This window comes from Eumetopias jubatus, unplaced genomic scaffold, assembly GCF_037043125.1.
Source record: "Eumetopias jubatus isolate StellerSeaLion01/CBP00866 unplaced genomic scaffold, mEumJub1_p1.0 scaffold_16, whole genome shotgun sequence".
In the NCBI taxonomy this organism is placed as follows: Eukaryota; Metazoa; Chordata; class Mammalia; order Carnivora; family Otariidae; genus Eumetopias; species Eumetopias jubatus.
In genome coordinates, this window is record NW_028274822.1 from 25,495,460 (window position 1) to 25,515,927 (window position 20,468).

Here is a 20,468-nt window from a genome sequence, read left to right on the forward strand (position 1 = left end):
GCAGACGGGCGAGATCGCTGTCATTAAGGTTTACAGGTCGGCCGCCGCCACCGCGGCTGTGCGGCCCGCGCCCCGCCCGGCCCAGGTCCCCGCGCCCCGCTCGGCCACCACGCCTCGGCGCCCGGCAGGGGCGCCCCCACCGGTTGCCGCTGCGCCCGCGGAGGCCCCGGGCAGCGGGGCGGGGGCGGGGAGCCGGGCCGGGGAGCCGGGCCGGGGGGCGGAGTCGGCCCCGGGCCCGGCCCGCGCCGCAGCTCCGCCTCCTCGGCTCCCGGGCCCGCCCACTGGCGGCGCGCCGCTCCGGGCCCGGCCAGCGGCTGGAACCTGAGCCCTGGGGTGGCCCCTGCCCCCGCCGAGCTTCTACCTGCGCCACCCGCGCGGCGCCCCGGGAGACGGCGCGGGCACTGGGAGCTCGGCGCCGGGAAGACGGCGCACGGCCGGGGCCCGGTCTCCGCCCGGCGCCGCCGCCGCGCGCGCTCCCGCCGCCTCCGCCCCCCCCCCCAGGCGCCCCCGGAGCCGGGGCCCGGGCGCGCGCAGAGCCCGGCACGGTGGGCGACGGGGCCCGGGCACCCCCGGCCTTTGACCCCCGCAGCCCGGAAGCGGGTGGGAAGCTGGGCTGTTCCGGCGGTTATTTCAGAGGAGCAGGGAGCACCCCCGTCTCCCGCCTCCCCGAGTCCCCCGGGAGCGTCCTCCCCCAGCCCCACCCCCTCGCCTCCCCTGCACCCCGCGCGGAATAATGCTCCCCTCCTCCTCCCCTCTCCTCCTGGGCTCCTAGCCCGCCCGCTTGCCAGCCCGGGCGGCGGCGGGACCGCAGGGCCCCGTGCCTCGGCCTCTCCCCCGACGCCTGGCCCCCCTCGCCGCCCAGTGGGACCGGGCGGGGGCGGGGTGGGGGGAGAGGGAGAAGGGTGCAGTTACGGAGGGGACCCGGGCAGACGCCGCGGCCACGCCTGGCACCCTGTGCCGGGCGGGTGGGGGTGGCGAGGGTGGCGGGGCCGGGGTCACCCGGAGGGGACGCGTCGGAGAGGGCCAGGCGGAACCAGCATCCTGCCTAACCTGAGGGGGTGGCCCGGGGGTGTGCACCGCTGGACCTGATGTGGTCCTGAAGGCGTCCTTAAATTGTTAAAAATAGTCTCGCTGTATAGAGAAGAACACTGGAACCTTTTAAGTCCCCATCCCCTCGCCTGAGTCCGGAGTGAAACTCCAAACATACTTATTAAGAAACTGTTGCTTTATTTTGACTCGTTTACATAAATTTTCCACTTTGGGGGGATGGTGGTGGGCTTGTGGAATTCCTAAAATAACTTTTAATGGAGCGAAGCCTTCCATTATGGGAAGCGCCTAGACGCGAGAGGCGTCTGGAGGCCTAGGTTCCCGTCACAGCCCTGCCACCAACTGGCTGAGCGACTGAGGCACATCGCCGCCCCTCCCGGCCGGGGTTAGGAGAGTGGACGCCCCCTCCACCCCGAAAGGGGAGACCGGAGAGCTGTCTCAACCATTAATAATGAGACTGGGTTTTCCTTCCTTAAAATGTTCTGATAGTATGGAGAGGCAACTTGGAGATGAGAATAAAAATAAAAGAGGTGAGAGCAGTTTGCTTTTCTCAGTGGTGTACTCTGTGCCTAACTCCGGTTATATTTATGGCTCGGTCAAGGTCACCTTCAGATCTGTGCAGGTCCATTAATTATATATTATCCTATCACTATGGGGAAACCTCCCATCACTTCAGAAGCTTCAGACCTTTGTACCATCCTCCTGCAAAAGGACCTGTGCGGAGGGGCACCAAGGGCCTGACGGGGAGGGACTTTTGAAGAATGAAGGTGGACAGGTGATGTCAACTTGATGTGTCACATCATTCAGGGAGCCATAACAGGTTTATGGCCCTGACCCGGGGAGGCCCTGCCCACCTTACCACCGAGGATCCGAGAGGCTGAGTACTGTGGACACCTGGGTGAAACAGCCATGAAGCTTTACTAACTGGTCAGTGCTCTGGTAACCTGTGGGGCCCCTTGCCTCCTCCCCTCCGCTCTGCAGGTGTGGGCTTCGGGGGGGGGGGTGCCAGTGGGACAGAGCCCATAGTGATTCAGTGTGAAACAAAGCAAGTGTCAGGACCCCCTCTTCTCCCAGCAAACAAATGCATGCGGTGGCATCTCTGCGATGGGCCAGATGTGGCAGTGGGAGAGAAGCAAAGGGTTTAATTTAAAATGGTGGAATGTTGGGAAGAATGAAGAGAAGGGGATTAGGGCTCAACTTTGAAAGAAGGCAGGGGAACAATTACTTTAAAAGGTTTTAATTGGTCTTGTTCTGAGGAACTCACTCCTCCTTTGCTAAAACCCCAGGCCAGCTCAGACCTGCAGCTGGATTGCCCAAGTGCCTCCCTGTTTTTCCCCTTTGAACACTTGCTCTCAGAACAAATGCCTCTGTCGCCCTCCCTCTGGTGCCTTCTCCCTTTTCGGGTGTGTGTGTGTGTGTGTGTGTGTGTGTGTGTGTGTGTCTGTAGCTAGCTGGCTACTTATCTATCTTTATATAGCAGTTTTCCAGGCTGGCAGGTTGGAGGCCTTGCCAGAGGAGAACCTCTCTAATTTACTCTCCCAGCTCTGCAGCCTGACTCACTTGGGGCGGGTCTACACCACAGTCTAAGTACAGCGAAGGAGGAAAGTGACTTCAAGCAAACTGAAAACCATTTGGAAGAAGAGACAGTAGGCACACAGGTGAGCACATAGCTACTTAAATCATAGGAACAAACCAAAATCGGGGGAAAACCCCACAAAACACCGAACTAGATTAAAGTTGTTTACAGGGGCGCCTGGGTGGCTCAGGTGGTTGAGTGTCTGCCTTCGGCTCAGGTCACGATCCCAGAGTCCTGGGATCAAGTCCCGAATCAGGCTCCCTGCTCATCAGGGAGGCTGATTCTCCCTCTGCCTGATGCTCCCCCTGCTTGTGCTCTCTATCAAATGAATAAATAAAATTTTAAAAATAAATAAATAAAGTTGTTTACACGGGTGCCTAGGTGGCTCAGGTGGTTGAGCGTCTGCCTTCAGCTCAGGTCATGATCTCCTGTTCCTGGGATTGAGCCCCATATTGGTCTCCCAGCTCAGAGGGGAGTCTGCTTTTCCCGCTGCCTCTGCCTCTCCCCCTGCTTATACACTCTCTCTCTCTCTCAAGTGAATAAACAAAATCTTAAAAAAATAATAATGTTGCTTACAAATGGCTGGTTGGTACTAGATAATAAGGCTAGACTGTTTCCCGCCATGGGGAATGCTTGCATCTTGAGGGAGAAGATGAGTTAAAAAGCCACCAACCTGGGATGCCTGGGTGGCTCAGTCGGTTAAGCATCTTGCCTTCAGCTCAGATTGATCCCACCTGGGGCTCCTTGCTCAGTGGGGAGCCTGCTTCTCTCTCTACCTGCTCTGCCCATCACTCCCCCTCCTTGTGCACGCGCTCTCTCTCTCTCTCACTGATAAATAAATAAAATCTTAAAAAAAAAAAAAAGCCAATCTACTCTTTGAGCAAAGGGCCTATTCTAGGCCTGGGGCAGGAAATACTCAAGATGAGCCTAGAGCAGCTTTGTAGTGCCAGAAGGTACGGAAGTACTCTAAGAGCAAAAGGGTGGGGATATGTTAAAGGAACCAACCTGAAATAGCTCCTGATAACCAAGGTTGGAACAATGTGAGCATAAATAAATAAATAACGTCATACTGGATTTTAATCCAAAGTATAAAATAAACATCCACAAAGGAATTCATACTGATACAAAGAAACGACTGATGCGTAAATAAATAAATGGGGGAGAAGAGTCAAATCTCCCATATAGAAAATTCCAAACAATTTATGTAGATATTGTCCCCTCAAGTAAGTAGAGCTTAATTCCACCGCCACCCCACCCCCCGCCTTGAGTGAGGGCTGTGCTTAGTGACTTGCTTCCCAAGGATGTGGTTTAGAAAGGATGGTAAGAGTAATTTTGCAGTGGAGATACCTGGCAAACACTACCCCAGGTAGGTGACGAAGATCAACATCATTAGTGGTAAGTCCTATTACTAGCACGCATCCCTGATCTGATATGATGAGAACGCACTTCACCTCTCCCTCAAACCCTGGTCTAACCATGAGAAAAACATCAGACAAACCCAGGTGAGGGACATCTTATAAAATTCCTGACCAGTACTTCTCAAAACTGTCAAGGTTGTCAAAAACAAGGAAAATTTGAGATGCTATCACAACCCAGAGGAGCCTAAGGAGATGCGAGGATTAAATATAAGCCGGTATCCTAGGTGGATCCTGGAAGAGGGAAGGATGTTAGGGAAAACTGGTGGAACCAGAATGAAGTATGGAGTTTGGTTAATAGCAGTATATCGTATACCGGCGCAGTTTCTGAGTTCTGGTGACAAATGGCACCATAGTAACGTTAAGAGGTTAATAATAGGAGAGATTGAGTATGGGACATATGGGACCTGTCTGCACTCTCTTTGCAACTTTTCTGTAAATCTAAAACTGTTCTGGGGCACCTGGGTGGCTCTGTCGGTTAAGGGTGCGACCCTTGGTTTCAGCTCAGGTCCTGATAGGAGGTTCGTAAGATCGAGCCCCACGTTTAGCTCTGTGCTCAACATGGAGTCTGCCTGAGATTCTCTCTCCCTGCCCCCCTGCCCTTCCCGCTCATGCTCGCGCTCTCTCACTCTTTCTCTCAAACACATAAATCTTTAAAAAAAAAAAAAAATAGGAAAAATAAAACTGTTCTAAAAGAAAAAGTAAAAACAAAACAAGACAAAAACTGGTCTGGCTCGGGTTTTAATGTCACAGGACTTAGGTGTCCTAAGGAGAAGGGGATGGGCTAACAATGGAGCCCAGACACCCTGAGAGAGACTGCTGAGACACAGTTGGTGAGTTGATCAGGCAGAGTAAAATAATTTGGTTTTTAAGTCATTTCATGGTCTATATAAGGTGGTTTTAAAGCGGCTTGCTGCGTGTTGCCCAAACCAAAAACACCGCCATCTTGAAATTCTTTTACAGGTAAACATAAATTTTTAGTTGCTTAAAAAGAAAGCACATTGGGCGCCTGGGTGGCTCAGTTGGTTAAGCGACTGCCTTCGGCTCAGGTCATGATCCTGGAGTCCCGGGATCGAGTCCCACATCGGGCTCCCTGCTCGGCGGGGAGTCTGCTTCTCCCTCTGACCCTCTTCCCTCTTGTGCTCTCTATCTCTCATTCTCTCTCTCTAATAAATAAATAAAATCTTTAAAAAAAAAAAAAAAAAAAGAAAGAAAGCACATTAAGGGTGCCTGGCTGGCAATCAGTGGAGCTTGGGACTCTTGATCTCAGGGTTGTGGGTTCGAGCCCCACGTTGGGTGTAGAGATTACTTAAAATCCTAAAAAAAAAAAAAAAAAAAAAAAGTAATGTAGTGGTCCCATCTATTTAAAGTTCAACAGCAGGCAAAAGTAATCTCAGGTGTGAGGAGTCCGAAGAGTGGTTATCGGTGTTGGGGGTGGCTGGCAGAATCTGAATGAGTGAGCTTTGAGGTACTAGCAATGTTCTGGGTTTCGACCCGGGCGCCGGTGATATGGATGTTTTCCGTTTGTGAAAATTCACCAAGCTGTATGCTTACGATCCATGCACTTTTCTGTAAGTTATACAGCAATAAAACATTTACAAATGATAAAATCTACCTGTTTTCAAACCTCAGACTTTAGAGCTGGGAAAGACCACCATGCCTCTCTCTTCCCCCCAGAAGGCAAAAATCTAGAATGGTCTAATAGTCGTGCCCATCCTTGCTAACAAGGGTTTTCCACTGGACGGCTCTACGGAGCAGTAAGAACCCTTTAAGCCACTGGCAAGTCTGGGCACAGGCACATCTTCGGGGAGGGAACCTTGAGGAAGGGCAGAACCAGCACCAACCCAGGTGACGTTACACCAAACTTGTATTCATCTGTGCCTCAGTTTGCCCACTGTTAAGGAGGGTCTCCAACTACTGTACTGTGTCTGTAGATCACCAAAATATGTCACCCTGTCGTCATTAGTCGGACTAGTCTTAGTCTTTCAGATTCCTCAGATTCTATTGTGTGCTTAGGTCCTGGAAAATCGGGGCTGGGGGAAATGTTGGTGATTCGAGCTCTGTTACAGTGTGACGAAGTCTGCGCTGGAGCTAGAAGGACGAGTCTGCCCGCAGCTCTGTCCCGAACTGACCTCAAAGGGCCATCAGAGGACTGCCGTGAGGTGCAGCGAAGGGGACGCTGAGCCGCACGGGGATAAAACCACACCAGGCTAATGCTCCTTAAAGGTTCTTGTCTCAGTCATGTCCTCTAACCGGCTGGCTCACCAAGCTGCCTCTGTGACCAGGAGTTGTATTGTTTCCTTAAATAAAGTGTTTTTTTTTGTTTGTTTCCGTAACTTCTTTTATTGAAGAAAATCTAGAAAAGTGAAAAGCATGACAATCAGAATTTACTTGTCATTCCAGCACTCAAAAATGCAGCTATTTGAAAGTTTTCACGTTGTGAAAGGACACCTATTATGGCATTACATTTTTGTATTTTTTTAATATTTAGTTTTTGTGGCTAAGTTAAGCAGGAGAATGGGAATTCTTGGTTTGCCATTGTTGGGAGTTGAATGGGTCTCCAGAGACTCCTCCGAGGGCCTGGAGATGATGGGTGGAGTAGAGTCACCGGCAGGGTGGAGGAACGGGGGACAGGGCCAGCTTGCCTTATACCCAGGACATCCCATGGAGGCTTTTAGAGGGGTTTCTCTCTTGCAGAGTTGTAACATCAAACTCACAAATCCGTCCTTTGAGAACTGAGTTCATCTTTAAGGTTGGGTTATCTTTTTTTTTTTTTTAAGTATTTTTATTTATTTATTTTTTTAAGTAAACTCTACCCCCAACATGGGGCTTAGATCCCCAACCCTGAGATCAAGAGTCACATGCTCTTCTGACTGAGCCAGCCAGGGACCCCAAAGATTTTTTATTTTTAAGCAATCTCTACCCCCAGAGCGGGGCTCGAACTCACAACCCTGAAATCAAGAATTGCACCCTCTACGGAAGTTGCATGCTCTACCAACTGAGCCAGCCAGGTGCCCCTTAACGTTTTTTTTTAAGAGCAATATAGACTCACCTGCAGTTGTAAGAAATACTATAGAGAGATCCTGTAGACCCTTTACTCAGTTTCCCCCGATGAGAACATCTTGCATTAAGATTGTCTTTTGGGGGCGCCCGGCTGGCTCAGTTGGTAGAGCATGCAACTCTTGACCTCAGGGTTGTGAGCTCGAGGCCCATGTTGGTTGTAGAGTTTATTTAAAAATAAAATCTTAAAGAAAGTATGTCTTTTTGTGTGATCTAAGAGACTTAAGCTTAGCAGAAGATCATCAAGCTAAATCTCCTTCTTTTACTGGTAAGAAAGCTGAGGCCTGGGGTAGGCAAGCAAATTTCCTGAGCTCACAGCTAGGTATGGCGGCAGTCTCTAAACCATCTCCCTCTGGGCCTCGGAGGCTTTGTATACACGGGATTTCATTTTCTGTTCTCCAAACTGCCTGGGATTAGGCTGGTTTCGCAGATAGGAGTAGACATCCTCTTGGGTTTTCTTCTTCCCCAGTGGTAAAGCAACAAAGGTTTATTTTCCACCTGTATTCCACATCCATCGCAGGCTGGCTGGTGCGGGGGTGGGGGCAGGTAACAGGGGTGGGGGCTCTGCTCTGCAGGCCCCCACTGAGAGGGTTTCATCTGTGCGTGTGCATGATTACCAAGGGCGGGGAAATGAGCACACGGCGACCATAGACTGGCTCTGTTGCTCACTTTGCCCTCTCAAGTCAGGTGGCTACACCTACTTCAAGGGGGCAAGGAAGTACGTTTCAATATTGGGAAATACTTGTTGGGCAGCACTAATAAATGCCCCGATAACCCTCAGTCTATCAGGAGGGACAGGCTTTTTGAGTTGGTCATTGGCAGGCTTCTGTCTTTGCATGATTAGGGTGCTGGTTTTCTGATTTCACATTTCTTTTGGTGTTGTGCTGCCTTCTTTGTCCGTCTCCCAGAGGGGTGGGCAGCAGTCAGGGGGTCCTTCAGCTTTATCTCCCCAGGGAGGGAAAGGCTGGGGGAAGCATGCCTGCATCCCCAAGCCAATGAGTTCTGGAAGATTCTCTTGAAAATGCTAATATGGGGCGGCTGGGTGGCTCAGTTGTTAAGTGTCTGCCTTCAGCTCAGGTCATGATCCCAGGGTCCTGGGATGGGAGCCCCACATCGGGCTCCCTGCTTGGCAGGAAGCCTGCTTCTCCCTCTCCCACTCCCCCTGCTTGTGTTCCCTCTCTCGCTGTGTCTCTCTCTGTCAAATAAATAAATAAAATCTTAAAAAAAAAAAAAAGAAAATGCTAATATAATCTGAGGCTGTGTTAATAAAAGGGAGATGATAGTTCTGGTATATTATGTCACTACTTGGACTACTTTATTCATTCAATCATTCAACACTCATGCCTAGGATATTCCAGACCCCAACAACTGTGATCTGTGTACCATTCCAACTTTCAGCAGGAGTGCTGACCAACTGAGGATCCCCAGAGCAGGGTGACCATGATGGTGAGGGATCTGAGACAATCGCCTGACAGAACAGGGCATGTTCAGTTCATAGGCAAGGAGGGGGAGGATGTAGTAAGCGTCTTCAAGTACATTATATTTGCCGCATGGCTGCTGAAGGCAGGAGGTGGATGAATAGATGGAAGTTATCATCAGGCAAACTTCAGCTCACTTTGGGTTCAGCCCTTTAACTAGAAAGTCCGCCAAGGGAAGAACAGTCTTCCTTGAAAGCAGGGAATTCTCAGTCCCTGAAAGTCCTCAAACAGGCCGGATGATCTCTTTTATTGATCATTTCTAAAGCTCTTCCTGATACTGAGTCCATAATTCCCAAGGAAAAAGACTTTCCAGCATCTCTTATGTCAGGATTTAAAGTTTCATCTTTGACTACAAATGAAATCATCTACCTCTTAGCATAAGAGTTGGTCTTTTTCAAGTACAGTTCAATTTAAATAGTAACAAGATAGAGGAAAGTTACCCTACAGCTAACACTCACAGAGCATGGACTATGTGTCAGGTACTTTTCTAAATGCTTTACATATATTAATCAAATTATTAATCTCTTTAATTCTCAGAACAATCCTACCAGGAAGGTGCCAGTCTTGTCAACCCACTTTACAGATGTGAATATGAGGCACATTGCTAGTAAGGGGCAGAGCCAAGATTGCAATCCAGGTGGTCTGACTCCAGAGTTGGTGCTTCTAACCACGGCCTCTCATAACACCCCTATTTGACAGCTGAGGAACTGGGGCCCATTGGGATTTAGGGATGTGTCTGTGGTCACTGGGCTTGTTGAGTGGTAGCACCTAGATCTGGACGGAACCCAGTCTCCTAGCTACCCCAGTATGCTCAGTCTAGAGGGCTTTCGCCACCTATGACCACACATCCAGTTAGGGGCCTGCACAATTGATTGCATTGATTGACACGGCTGTGCCATGAAGACTGAAGCACATGTTCCAGATCTCCCAGAAAGTTGGGGACAAAGCTATGATGATCCCTATATGCTTTTCTTTTCTTAGTATTTTTTTTAAGATTTTATTTTTTTAAGTAATCTCTACACTCAGTGTGGGGCTCCAACTCATGACCCAGAGATCAAGAATCACGTGCTCTTCTGACTGAGCCAGCCAGGGGCCCCTCCATATGCTTCTCTAAAATGGTGAAATGTTTGTCTCTCCTCATGTCCCAGAATTTGACATTCTTCCCCTCCTTCATCTCATGGCCATGAAACTTCCTGAGTCCTAAATTCTGTCTCCCTCTCCCCAGGACTTGCCCACTCACCTAACCTCTAAAAGCGAGTTTGTGGTAATTTGGGCCAGCAAAGATTTGGGTATTTTATGTAGGCTAAATTTGCCAATCTTTTAAGGCTTCTGAGTTTAGAAAAAGTTTTCTTACTCTGAAATTTTAGAAGAATTCCCTCTTATGTTCTTCTAATATAGTTATGGCTTTTGTTTTTCTATTTAAATCTTTGCTCCATCTGAAGTTTCCTTTGTTATATGGAATGAAGTAGATAACCAGTGTTCTTTTCCCCCATATCTTCATTGAGTTGTCCTGATGCTATTTATTGGATATCCATTTTCTCTCCACTGGTTTGAGGTACCATCTCCATACAAAATTAAATTCCATATATATTTGAAATCATACAGAGTATGTTCTCTGACCATTGTGAAACTAAGATGCAAAGAGATAGCTAGAAAATCCCCCAAATGTTTGGAAATCAAGCAACCTACATCTAAAGTAACCTGTGGGGCGCCTGGGTGGCTCAGTTGGTTAAGCAACTGCCTTCGGCTCAGGTCATGATCCTGGAGTCCCGGGATCGAGTCCCACGTCGGGCTCCCTGCTCAGCAGGGAGTCTGCTTCTCCCTCTGACCCTCTTCCCTCTCCTGCTCTCTGTCTTTCATTCTCTCTCTCTCAAATAAAGAAATAAATAAAAGACTAAAGTAACCCGTGGGGGGAGGGGCGGGCTGGGGCACCTGGCGGGCTCCATTGGAAGAGCATGGGACTCTTGATCTTAGCCTCGTTGAGTTCCAGCCCCATGTTGGGTGCAGAGATTACTTAAAAGAAAGAAATAAATAAACCTAAAAAAATTTTTTTTCTTAGTTAAATAAAATAATCTACGGCGAAATGGAAAGTAGAAAATATTTTTAATGAAATGACAATGAAAACAAACTCAAAACTTGTGGGCTACAGCTAAAGTCATACTGAAAGACATGCAGTCTTACGCATATATTACCATAAAAGAAAGGCGAAAAATCAGTGATCAAATTAGTAGATTTCAATTAGTAAGGGGAAAAAAGAACATATTAAGCACAAAAAAAGGGAAGAAAACACTAAAAAAAGGGCGAAAATTAGCAAAATAGAAAATAAACATATAACAGAAAATTATCAAAGCCATAAGTGGGTTCTTTGAAAAAACTGTATATTTTTTCAAAAGTTTTTTTAAATTTTTTTTAAAGATTTTATTTATTTATTTATTTATTTGAGAGAGAGAATGAGAGAGAGAGAGAGAGAGAGCATGAGAGGGGGGAGCGTCAGAGGGAGAAGCACACTCCCCGCTGAGCAGGGAGCCCGAGACAGGACTCGATCCCCAGACTCCAGGATCACGACCTGAGCCAAAGGCAGTTACCTAACCAACTGAGCCACCCAGGCGCCCTTTTTTCAAAAGTTTTATTGAGAAATAATTGAACAAAACCACATATATTTAAACCAATGTCTGGCCTCTCAATTCTGTTGCATGGATCTCTCTATTTATGCCAGTGTCAGTAAAACATTATTTTAATTACTAAAACTTTATAGTGTTTTTAAAATTTTTTTTATTTAAATTCAATTTTGTTAACATATAGTGTATTATTAGTTTCAGGGGTAGGATTTAGTGATTCATCAGTTGCATATAACACCCAGTGCTCATTACATCAAGAGCCCTCCTAAACACCCATCACCCAATTTCCCCATCCCCCCACCCACCTCCCCTCCAACAACCCTCCATTTGTTTCCATAGTTAAGAGTCTTTTATGGTCTGCCTCCCTCTCTGTTTTTATCTTATTTTATTTTTCCTGCCCTTCCCCTATGTTCATCTTCTTGTTTCTTTAATTCCATATATGAGTGAAATCCTATGGTATTTGTCTTTCTCTGTCTTAATTTGCTTAGCATAATACCCTCTAGCACCATCCACGTGGTTGCAAATGGCAGCAATTGCACTACTAGGCATTTATCCACAGAATACAAAAATAGTGATTCGAAGGGGCATCTGCACCCCAGTGTTTATAGCAGCAGTGTCCACAATAGCCAAAATATGGAAAGAGCCCAGATGTCCATAGATAAATGGATAAAGAAGATGTAGTGTATATATACACAATGGAATATTACTCAGCTTTATAATTAATGTTTTTTAACATTTGGTTGGACTCGTCCCTGTCCCTCGGTCTGCTTTTTCAATTTCTTTTTTATTTTAAAAGATTTTTTTTAAAGATTTTATTTATTTATTCATGAGAGACAGAGACAGAGAGAGAGAGAGTGAGGCAGAGGGAGAAGCAGGCTCCCAAGGAGCAGGGAGCCCGATGTGGGACTCGATCCCAAGACCCTGGGATCATGACCTGAGCTGAAGGCAGCCGCTTAACCATCTGAGCCAGCCAGGTGCCCTCAATTTCTTTTTTAATGATTTATTTATTTATGAGAGAGAGAGAGAGAGTGTGTGTGTGTGTGCGCGCGCATGTGCGCACACGCGGGCGCGCGCGTGAGCAGGAGGAGAGGCAGAGGGAGAGAAACTCAAGCAGACTCCCTGCTAAGTGCGGAGTCTGACAGGGCTGGCTGGATCTCACAGCACTGAGATCATGACCTGAACCAGAACCAAGAGTCAGACACTCAACCAACTGAGGCACCCAGGCGCCCCTGCTTTTTCAATTTTTTAAACTCTAGACTTAGTCTATCAGCCTGGTCAGTTCCCCTGCATATCCCTTGCTTTAAATCCTTCTGGCATTTCTATTGGGATCAAGTTAAATTATACATTAATTTGAGAAGGATTCTCAACTTTGTACCACTGAGTCTTCCTATCCAAGAAGAGGGTATGTCTTTTCATTTATTCAAGTCTTCTTTAGTGTTTGAAAATTTTCTTCATATAGATCATGCATATTTTTGGAATGGTTTCCCTAAGTATTTTATTTTTTTGGTTGCCATTGAAAATGGAAACTTTTCTTCAAATATATTTTATAGTTTCGGTTGGTCAGCTTCCAATATCTCTATTTAACATGTAACGAAGACTGTTTTGGACATTTTAGCTAAACCCATATGAATCATACTTGTCAACCACATCCTCTTCAAGCATGAAATACACATCCGACCTTATGTTTCTTTCCTACTTCTGACAAACAATCTTTAGGCAATTGCTGATATAAATATCCCCAAAGTTTCAGCAAAACTGCTGCAGATGCCCCAAAGCAGCACAAAATATGTGGGGCCACAGTTACCTAATCAAAAATATTTGTCACAAATATCAATATTGTGCCCTGGGTACTTTGTAGACAGACAGTGTGCATCGCAGGTCTGATTCATCTGCAGGAGAGCTTACTGGAATCATACCCTGTACCTGTGCCAACTACTTCCTCAGCATACCGGGATCCAGCAGGGATCCGGAGATACTCCTGTGGGCTCTAAAGTCTTTTTCATATTAATTTATCATTTTCCCCACATAAAAGTAATTAATACATCCTCATCATGGAACATTAGGAAACATATAAAGAAGAACATAAAAATGCATTTATAATCCCTACCACCCAGAGATAACCACTAGTTTGTTTTCTCATGATCTTTTTTCCTTGCAAATATACCAGTACGCATATTCCAAAATTGAGATCACCCCGGGTAGATGGTTTTGAATCTTCTTTTTTTTGGTAAAGATTTTATTTATTTATTTGAGAGAGAGAATGAGAGAGAGAGAGAGAGAGAGAGAGAGAGAGAGCATGAGAGGGGGGAGGGTCAGAGGGAGAAGCAGACTCCCCGCTGAGCAGGGAGCCCGATGTGGGACTCGATCCCGGGACTCCAGGATCATGACCTGAGCCGAAGGCAGTCACTTAACCAACTGAGCCACCCAGGCGCCCGGTTTTGAGTCTTCTTTCTATGACTATTTTGCCATGTCATTATACGTTCTTCTAAAGCAAGCTTTTTAATGGCTGCATGGTGTTTCCTAACGTTCTATAATCTATTTACTATTATTATTTTGCTCTTAGGTTGTTTCTAGTTTTTCAAAAATAAGACCTAAGTCAACAGTTTTGTGCAAACATCTTTGCTGTCTTTACTGTTTATGTCCTTTGGATACATTCCTAGATGGATTACTGGGTCATAAATTAGGAAAACTTTAAAATATTGTGGTGAAAATAGGGGGCCTGGGTGGCTCAGTCGGCTAAGTGTCTGCCTTCGGCTCAGGTCATGATTCTGGGGTCCTGTGATTGAGCCCTGCATCAGGGTCCCTGCTCAGTGGGGAGCCTGCTTCTCCCTCTCCCTGCCCCCCTGCTCATTCTCTCTCTCTCTGTTGAATAAAATCTTTAAAATTAAAAAAAAAAGAAAATTGTGATGAAATATCCATATCATCAGATTTACCATCTTGACCAATTTTTCAGTGTATGGTTCAGTGGCATTAAAGTACATTCACACTCTTGGGCAACCATTGCCACAACCCACCTCCGAAACTTTCCTCATTTTGCAAAACTGAAACTCTGTACCCATTAAACACTAACTCCCCATATGCTTCTCTCCCCTGTTACTTCTGTTTGACTTTCTGTTTCTATGAATTTGACTCCTCTAAGTACCTAGGATTCAATGAAGTCACAGAGTATTTGTACTTTTGTGACTGGCTTATTTCATATAGCATAATGTGTTCAAGATTCATCCATGTTGTAGCACATGTCAGAAAATGTCCTCCCTTTTTAAGGCTGGATAATATCCCACTGTGTGTATAGACCACATTTTGTTTATTGATAGGAACATTATTTAAAAGATTTGATTGATTGATTGGAGGAGGGGAGGGGCAGAAGGGGAGGGAGAGGGAGAGAATCTCAAGCAGACTCCCCACTGAGTGCAGAGCTGGCTGTGGTATGATCCTACCACCCTGAGATGACCACCAAAGCCAAAACCAAGAGTCAGACGCCCAACTGACTGAGCCACCCAGATGCCCCTATTGATAGGAACATTTTTAGGGCTCTTTTTTTTTTTTAAGATTTTGTTTATTTATTTGAGAGACAGAGAGACAGAGAATGCATGTGCAGGAGCAGGGGGAGGGGCAGAGGGAGAGGGAGAAGAAGATTCCCCACCGAGCAGGGAGCCCGACTTGGGGCTCGATCTCAGGACCCTGAGATCATGACCTGAGCTGAAGGCCAATGCTTAACTTACTGAACCACTCAGGCACCCCCTTTAAGGCTCTTGACTCAAATTATCTATTGCTGTCCAGAAAGACCATACCAATTTTCACGTCTGCCAGGATTGTATGAAATTAGAATTCTGAAGTTTGCACACCTAACTGTATTATATTAATTCATGGTCTAATTCATTCATATTGTACCTGCCTAGAGTTTTCATTTGTAGGTACGCAGCTTCCAGTTTTTGCAAAGGGACCTCCAAAGGACTCCCTTCTTCCAAATGTGTGTGTGTGGGGGTGTAATACACATATACATACCTATAACTGAAGATAAACATATTTAGTATTTTTTAAAAGAATAAAGGAGCTCTTCCACAGTTTGGATCAGAGCTTCAGAATCTAAACTGACGCTCAAACTGGTTATTTGTCAGATTTTGACCTCCCTGGGTTTCCTTTCTTTTAAACCTGATCTAATTTTTTTTTAAGATTTTATTTATTTATTTGAGAGAGAGAATGAGATAGAGAGAACATGAGAGGGGGGAGGGTCAGAGGGAGAAGCAGACTCCCTGCTGAGCAGGGAGCCCGACTGGGACTCCATCCCCAGACTCCAGGATCATGACCTGAGCCACCCAGGCGCCCATAACCTGATCTAATTTTTGTGTCTACCAAGAAAGGCACCAAAGGTTTCACTTCGGAGAAAACATCTGGAATTCGTATAGTATATTAAACTTTTCAAAAGGCATCACTTACATGATATCACCTAGTTTCTACAAGATGCCTAGGAAGCTGACAGGGTGATATTATCAATCACACTAGTGTAGACATAGATTCTAAGAAGAGACACTACCTGCTGGGTGTCCTACAGCCGGGCTGGGACCCAAGGACTCCAGCTCCTATCTCCTGACCCCTGTGTACTGCTTCAGTCTCCTCACTGACTCCCAACTCAGATTTGCTGTTGTCAGCGTGTGCTGCCCCTTTACTTGGCTTGTCAGCGTTCCTGAGTTGTCCAGGAATGTACTTTCTTGGAGAGGAAAGGAAATAGATATTTTAGCTACATACCGTGCTTGCCAGGCACCTAATAGGGACACTCAATAAATATTAATTAAAGAATGCAGCCACACTGGCTTATGTGCTGGCCAGATCCTTTGAAGTGTCAAGAATATTCCATGAGAGATGGAGTGTTGGGCTGGAAGGCTGTGTGGAGGCAGAGAGGACAGTGGAATTCTGGAGCAATGGAGCGTGTTCTCTGGGAAGGTGAAAATACCCCCAGGGGTCCCTATCCATTAGCTGGAGAGGAGGCAGAGAACGCACATGTGTTGAGTATCTTCGGGGGCCTGAATTTTCCCAGTCAGGCTGGGATTTAAAATCTGCTCTTCTACTTCTGCATTTCTCAAGCCAGTGGAAGACATTGGGGGACAGCTGGCTGGGGTGAAGGGTGAGTGTGATTCGTGGCAGGGTAGAGGGAGGTGGGTAGGAAATGGAATGGGTGTGTCCACCCTCCTCTGGCATCCTGCGGGGATTTAGTACTCATAGATAGAGTAGGTGCCTGTGGAGTGTCTCTGGCTTGACTGAGAACCAGCAGAAGACTGATGTGCCAGGAGGAGGCCTTCCCCTTCAGCCTGATGAGGGCTAGAAGAAGAGATGGGGATCTCTAACCCCACCCACTGCCTGAGACCACCCTCTCTTTGCATCAGGATCTGTTAGATGCAACAGCACATGCAAGGGACATGGGGCTCCTTTGGAAAGGCCAGAACCTTGTCAACAGTTTAGGACTCTGGGGCTTTTACAAGTGAGCCTATATCTGTTTTCCTAGGCCTCTTTTGGCAGTTTTTCTTTTTTTTCTTTTCCTTTTTTTTTTTTAAGTAAGTTTTACGTGTTTGTGCAATTTTAAACAAACGATCAATTCAGATTATTTTGGTGTCAGTTTCTTCACCATCTTCATCATGAGATTGTACTTAATATGCTCTTGTTAGCTCAAGGAGAAAAAGAGCTGAGCTGTGTATTTGTATATATAGCCATGAAATAGTAACAAATTTACTATACGAATGCATCCAGAAGTGATTGCACAAACAGAGCGCTTACTGGTCAACCAGCCTGTAGAGGCAGACACTATTCAATGTTAGGCTCAGAAATGCCTGATTGGAGTTTCTTTTTAATCGTGATTCTGTAGCTCCATCTCTACAGTGTTCTTGGACATAAATTAACTCATTTAATCTCAAGACCATTTCATGTTGGTATTATTATCCCCATTTCATCTATAAGGAAATCGAGGTCGTAGGTGACACAGCCAACAGTGACAGACTTGGTCCTGGAACACATCACTTCTGGCTCCAATGCTGCGGTCCTTTGTGCTTCCTCTGGTACAATAATTGTCTCCAGGGGTGTGGGGGGATGGGTTAGCCTGGTGATGGGTATTAAAGAGGGCACGTTCTGCGTGGAGCACTGGGTGTTATGCACAAACAATGAATCATGGAACACTGCATCAAAAACTAATGATGTAATGTATGATGATTAACATAACAATAAAAATTTAAAGAAAAAAAGACAAAAAAAATAATAATTGTCTCCATTCTATGCTCTCACGGTGCTTGAGGTACTGTCACGCATAGCCCTTGCCCTCACGGAGTTTACAGTTGGGGGTTGGAGGACAGGCATTAACCAAGGAATTAGAATTAAATCTAGAATTTCAGGTGTTGTGAGTGCTACCAAATGGAGATGCCTGGGGCTCTGAAGGGGCATGGTGATGGGTGGGGTGACCTGATCTCAAAGACTGGGAGCCCAGAGGAGCCTTAGGAGAGGACAGGGGAACATTTCAGGCTGAGAGACAGCATGTGCAGAGGCCCTGTGGTAGAAGGAAGACGCTGAGGTGACAGCGAGGGGAAGGAGGGGCACCACGTCACCCAAGGCTTATAGGCCAAGGAAGGGAATTTTGTCTTTGTTCCATGGGTTGTAGGAAGACTGTTGAGTGGTGGTGTAGTCAGGCCAGCACTGAGACCCACCTCAGCAGTGGATCTGAGGGAAGAGTGAAGTGAAGAAAGCGCTGCGTGCCCCACTCAACAGAGAATGTTGGTGGCCTGTGTTGGTGCTGGTTGCAGTAGGAGGACCTGGGGAAAAGCAGAGGGGTTGAGGGACATCCTGAAGGTAAAATTGACAAGGTGTTGAAGGCTGGTTTGGATATGAAATGAGGGAGAAAGACGGATTCCTACCACTGGACAGAGGTGGGTAGGCTTTCTGAGGGCAAAGCTCTGGAGGAGAAACAGGTTCTGGGAAGAAGACCCCTTGTTTGGGACAGAAACTTGAGCTCATCTTTGAGACATCCAAGGGGAGCTATCACACAGGCAAGTGGCTCTGTGGGGCTGCCGTTCAAAGCACAGGTGAGCCTTGGTATCTGACTCAGTTTCTGCATCTTTGGCTGTAATGAGGGCTGCCTCCCGGGGGTGGGGTGGGTGGGTGAGGGGTGAGGGGAGTGTGTGTGGCCGGGGCCTGGGTAGAAGGAAACCCTACTCTTCCTCTTCGTGCCCTTTCGGACTCTCTGAATTGTGTCCCACTATGCATATGTTACCTATTCAAAGATCAATAAAATAGAAAAAGAGAACTAAAAATAACGAATAATTAAGCATTTGAAAAAAACACACTACATGAGGAATCTGGGCCAGGTAACCCTGAAAACCGTTGCTAGCTCTCACGTTACTGCAGCTTTCTGATCAGCTCTTACCGACGACCAGACAAGCAATGCTCAATCACATCGTGTTTCCCCGACCTGGAAAGCCTTCACAACAAACGTTCATGGGGTTTGGTGGGGGATCAAGGTTGAACTCCGCAGGGCGGCATCCCTGCCCGCTGGGCATCTCCTTCCCCAAAGAAGGTGGCCCTCTTCTTACTTCTTCCTCCATGCCCGTCATAATTCCCAACAAAGTTATTTCTAGGACATAGGAAAATATTTCTGACTCATAGTCATGCTAGAAAAGAACGAGAAACGCTTTTTATTGTGTTCTCCCTCTCTCATTCTAGGAAAACGACTTCCCAGGCTTATTGGGTTGGTTGTTTTTAAAACTCTGATGCTGTTCTTGCTTCTTTGACACTGTCCTGACTGGTCCTAGGGAAACCCACAAAAGCCCCAGACACAAGAAAAATGGCTTCCTTCTTCATTACCCTATCCCTAGGACACTGATCGCTGGTAAAACTTCATTTCCTACCGGGAAGGTTAGGCAAATCGAGCTTAGGGGCCAGCCCCCCCCCTGACCTCAGAATCCATGATAATCATGATAATTAGCATCTGTATACGGCTTCATTTACATAGTGCTTGTGCTGGTGCGGCGACCGCGCTCATCCCAGCAACCCCGGGGTGAGGGCTTTGTGCTGGGAGCCTCACACCAGGTCTGGCACACTCAAGATGTTGTTAATTCAGTGTTTGTTGTATGAGGAAAGCAGACAGACTACGGAAACAGGCTTTCCTAGGGCCTTGAAGCTAGTCGTGGCAGAAGAGTATATTTGATCCTAAAACCAGGCTGAGGGTCCCTTCCGCTCCGGTAGGTCCGCACCAGTAGAAATGCCTTCACCATCACTCATGGGGCCGGGCTTCTTTGGTGGGTCCCAGAACGTGCCAGGACCAGCGTGTGTGGTCACCATGACTCTTCTGCTCTGCTACAGACATCATTCACCCCTTCTGCACGCGGCCGGGGCTGATTCACCATTACCAGATGTCTCGTTACTTGGATCCTACCCAGCACTTACAAGGCAGAAATGAGCACCGAATTCATCTCCTAATGACTTCTGGAATGGGAAAGATACAAATGGGGTGGGGGGGAGGGGATCAGAAAACAGCTAAGTTTAATTTGGTAATCCAATTCGACCAGGAGTTGGGAATCTGGTTTTTTGGGGGTTTTTTTTGGTGGGAGGGGAAATCTGTTTCCAGTGTGGCTTTGTAGCCAGGGCATGGGGGTGCAAGAGCACGTGACTTGGGGGATCCCCACACAGATCATGTTCAGCCACTACAGTGTTCTTGGACATCAAAACTGTCAAAAATCCAAAGGTAGAGGAATGTGGGGTGGTGAAATAAGAATTAATTCAGTGAGGCCAATCCTGGGAAGAGGTAGGATGAATATCTCAAAGACTGTCTCCGAAGTGCTAAAAATACTTTCAGGTTTATGCAAGGACCAGGTGGGGCGAAGGTGGGCCGGTAGCTGCAGGTAGACAGTAAAGGTCAAATCGTTCAAGGTCTTGGAGTCAATCTTGGGTGGGGTCTTGCTGGCTCCGGGCAGTCCTTTATAGCTTGAGGGGGTAGTTTTAGTTCCCATCAGGGGACGCTTTGCCCTCAGGGTCTTCTGCCTGAGAGAAGAGAGGCTCTGGAAAGAAGAACCCAGGCAGAAAGTTTGAGGTCAAAATGGAGGCCCGAATGAAGAACCTGCCGAATGAAGAACCCCCCCGCCTGAGGCCTGGACAGAGGGGGAATAACTCCAGGGCTCATCAGGGTGCATGCAAGTTATGCTCAACATTTATTTCCCTGATTTGTGATCTTTATTTATTCATTTTAAATATTTTTTAAAATTTATTTACTTATTGGAGACAGAGAGGGTGAGCGAGCATG

At 47.0% G+C, this 20,468-nt stretch overlaps 1 long non-coding RNA gene across 1 annotated transcript; it reads left to right on the forward strand.

Moving 5' to 3' along the window:
- Positions 1-1,026: 1,026 nt before the first annotated feature.
- On the forward strand, positions 1,027-6,374 carry LOC114205081 (uncharacterized). The gene is made up of 3 exons (XR_003608310.2): positions 1,027-1,974; positions 2,590-2,705; positions 6,108-6,374. It is a non-coding gene; the product is annotated as an uncharacterized LOC114205081 (long non-coding RNA).
- The last annotated feature ends 14,094 nt before the right edge of the window (positions 6,375-20,468 follow it).